The following is a 4,506-nucleotide window of genomic DNA, read 5'->3' as shown; positions in this document are numbered from 1 at the left end:
AAATGAAAGAAAAACCCAAATCAAAAAAAAAGAGAAAATAAAAAAAGAAAAAAAAAACTAGTAAATGCAGTCTTAGAGTTTGATTAACTTCTCTTCCAGTAGGTGGCGCTGTGCCCACCAGGCCAAGTTTCTCCTGTCAATACGCGGGAACCAATCACTGTGCAGCAGCTCCTCCCAGACTGGGCGAGTCTCCAATCCTGAGTGCCTAGGGCCTCCCCTTGTGTCTAGTCACTTCCCACTTTTCCTCTAGCCAGGCCCCTCTCACGGGTGCTGCTCACCACAATACTGGCTACACGCCAGGTCTGCTGCTCCCGGGAGCCCTGTTTTCATGAACGACTGGGCACACTCTTCCAGTTTGCCATTCCCTCAGACCCTAAGTTTGTAGAGCTTGGGGCTGAGAATCCTCAGCGAATTTTACTTGCCCTCCGGTAGCCATGCCCCCGGTAGCTGGTGCAAGAGACCTCAGCTGTCAGCCCTGGTGGGAGCGGTAGTTCTGCCCCGCGGGTCCCGCGCCACCTCTGATTCCTTGGGTCTGGCTATCGTGCTCACGGGAGAGCTGGGAGGGGCCCTTACGGGAGAGCTGGGAGGGGCCCTTAAGGTTTCCCCGATGTGTGGAGAGGGAAGGCTAGGGAATTACACACCTGTAGCCACAGGTTTCAATGAAGTTATCTCCTCCGCCGCAGTCTGATGACGTCAGTTCTCTTCCATGGTGGTATCTCTTGCAAATGGCGACAGTTCGTTTCCCTTTGCCGGGTGACCAATGCAACGGGTGGGTCCTTACTGTCTCTCCCAAGCCCCGTTTCAAACCTGTGGCCACTACCTATGAAGGCTCGGTAGGCATTTACCTCCGTAGGATCAGAAGGGCTGACCAGTTGTTTCAGCCGGATGGATTAGTGCTGAGTCACAGCTGTTTGTCTGCGGGAAGCAGGCAAACGGGAGCTTGAATTCAGCCGATCCGGGCTCAGTGTGTGTTCTGAGAGGCCCAGACTGTTCACCCCAGATCCACGTCAGCTCAGCATTGCCTAGTGATCCTGAGCAAACAGATTTAGGTTGTTTACGACTCCCTGTGCCTGCACAGCTGAAGAGGTCAGGGACTTGATCTCTCTGTGCCCGCCGCCATGTTGGAATCCTGAGCTACATTTTTTTAAAAAGTTTTGAGATAGAGTCTTACTAAGTTGCTGAGGCTGACCTTGAACTTATGATCATCCTGCTTCAGCCTCCTAGTTTGCTAGTATTATAGGCATGTGCCACTGCACCTGGCTCTGTTTTTGAAAACACAAACTGTAGTAGCCTTTGTATGCCTTTAATATCATCTAAATGAAGTTCTGTTAAGTAGTGTTCCAATGGTTATGTTTATATTACAGAAGAAGGGCAACCATAGGCTTAAAAGAAGACAAGATGAAATCAATCATGCAGGCTGTTCCTTTAAATTTTTTTTTTAAATTTGTTCTCTTTAGTTATACATGACAGTACAGCATATTTTGACATATTTATACAAAAATGACGGGCTGCTTATGTTGGAAACTTGACTATCAAAATTCTCCCAGTAAAGTTTTATAGCTGTCTTCCAAGAAGAACTGCATATTTTTGTTTAATTTATTCCTAGGTATTTGATGCTATTACAACATGTATCTTTTTTGAAATTTTATATTTCAACTATTTGAGCTTGTATATATAGGCATAATTTCTATATATTGACTTTCTGTCCAGAAAACTTGTTAAATATGCTTATTAATTCTAAAAGTTTACCTTTGGCTCTTTTTCAACATACACAAATCATCTTTGAATGAGTACACATATGTCTCTGCCATTTTAAATATTATACCTTTTATTTCCTTTTCTTGTTTTATGGCATTTGGCAGACCCATCCAATACAACATTGAAAGGAACTGGTGAGAGTGGGCATCCTTGTCTTCTCCCTGAGCAGAAATGGAAAAAGGTAGAATTTTTATTGCGTGGGAGCCACAAAGGTATGCCAAGTTTGAACGATTGATTTCAGCTACTCAGACCCCAGCCCTCCAGAGCAAAACCAGATATTCACCATAAATCATATTGTTAGGATAAAATTATCTGGGCCCAACAAGGTCTAACGTCTGCAAGCACCACAAACACTCTTCTCATCAGGCAGAATATTCCAAGGGCTTAGATGTTATGTTCTAGAGCCAGCCAAGGTCCAGGCCTACCGAGTTAAGTGGTTCCTGTACACTCTCTTCTAAGAGAACAAACATAAAGTTTGGTTTCTTCCTGTTTGTTTTAGATATCCTTGTATTCAGAATTTCCTATGATTATTCATTTACAATATGGTATTTCCAGTAAATAGATTGCTGGGTTAATAATAACTATTCGTGATTATGTGTGGAGCATGTTTCATCATCCCTCAAAAATAAAGACACCAAAAACTTGTTTGAGTATGTGCTAGGAAGCAGGCATGGGACTTTTGGCTAGCAAGGCTCAAAGAACATAGGAATGATTTAGACAGAACATGAGTTCTCAAAGCACTCAGAGTCAGAGAATCATTCAGAAGATTAAGACATAACAAGTTGATGGAGTGCTATGGTAGAGGTGACCCAGGGTACACCTAGAACACCTGATAGGTGCAGCTTCTCCTAGGGATCATGTATATGTGCTCTAGGTATTGCTTCACTGTAAATAAATTATAATCTCCTTGTTCATTATCCCCTTCTCATAAAAATATAAATCTCCCTGTTCAGTTATCCCCATTTTAGAGATGAGATAGCTGAGGATCAGAGAAGATAAGTATCTACCTCAAGGCCAAATCTTGTGCAGCCAATTTTAAACCTAGGACTCTTGGAACACCTGTGTACTTTTCACTATAATTTTTTTTGCTCTTAATATTGTCTTGTATCTTGTGATTGGGGAGTTGAGATGAATACTTGATATAGTCAATCCTTTTAATTTTAGCCATCCTAATAGGGGTATAGCCGTATCTCCTAGGGGTTTCAATTTGCATGTCGTCACATTGAACATATTTTCATGTGCTTATTTTCATCTATATATATTCTATTTTTTTGGTACTGGGGATTGAACCCAGGGGTGCTTAACCACTGAGCCACATTTCCAGCCCTTTATGTATTTAGAGAGAAGGTCTCAATGAGTTGCTTAGAGCCGCACTAAATTGCTGAGACTGGCTTTGAACTCACAATCCTCCTGCCTCAGCCTCCCGAGCCACTGGGATTACAGGCGTGTGCCACTGCATCTGGATTATATTATTATTTATTTTTTTACATATACATGACATTAAAGTGTATTTTGACATATTATACATACATAGAGTATAATGTATTTTAATTAAGTTCCCATTCTTGTGGTTGTAAATGATTTGTCTCTTAAGATTTCCTGTTGCGTGCGGCCCGGGTTCGATCCTCAGCACCACATACAAACAAAGATGTTGTGTTCGCCGAAAACTAAAAAATAAATATTAAAAAAAAACTCTCTCTCTCTCTCTCAAAAAAAAAAAGATTAAAAAAAGATTTCCTGTACATATTTTGTCGGCTGTTTGTCTTCTTTTTTAAAGGATTTACTATTTATTTTTAGTTGTAGATAGACACTATACCTTTATTTTATTTATTTATTTTTATGTGGTGCTGAGGATCGAACCCAGTGCCTCACACGTGCCAGGCAAGTGCTCTATTGCTGAGACACTACCCCAGCCCTACTATTTATTTTTATTTTGCTTGATATTCTGAAATTTTACAGTAATACTTGTTTGTCTGTCTGTATTCATTTGTGCTGGATTCTCATAACCTTCATTTTCTTTTCTTTTTTTTTTTTTAGTACAGAGGTGTTAACCACTGAGCAACATACCCAGCACTTTTAAAATATTTTATTTAGAGACAAGGTCTCACTGAGTTGCTTAGTGCCTCTCTAAGTTGCCAAGGCTGGCTTTGAACTTGTAATCCTCCTGCCTTATCCTCCTGAACCACTGGGATTATAGGCATGTGCCACCACACTTGGCATGACCTTCATTTTTTTAGGCACATTCTTGCATCATTGCTTTTTCCTCTGTTTCCATATTCCCAAATTTTCTTATCTAATTCTAGACTACCAATTAAGACTTTATGTTTTATTGCTTTACTCCTTTTGGCTTTTTTATTCAACTTTCTGGAATAACTCATTTTTCTTGGTTTTCCACTAAGTGCATTTTGTTAGCTACCTGGCTTCCAAGAGATATTTTAAAATCTATTTTTCTCTTACCAAATAAAATCTTTAAATATATAAAAAGCAAGGTCAAAGGGCTGGGGTTTGTAGTTCAGTGGTAGAATGCTTGCCTTGCATGTGTGAGGCACTGGGTTCTATCCTCAGCACTGCATATAAATAAACAAACAAATAAATAAAGTTTTTGTGTCCATCTACAACTAAAAAATATTTTTTTAAAAAAAAAGCAAAGTCAAAACAAACCTCTCTGCTGTCCTGCTTTTCTTACTTAATGGATTCCTAAAACATAAACATACAGCTTACCTAACTAAGATGAGTTCTGATTCCACT

This window comes from Spermophilus citellus (genome assembly GCF_964194105.1).
Source record: "Spermophilus citellus genome assembly, chromosome: X".
Lineage (NCBI taxonomy): Eukaryota > Metazoa > Chordata > Mammalia > Rodentia > Sciuridae > Spermophilus > Spermophilus citellus.
Note: the sequence above shows the minus strand (reverse complement) of the source record.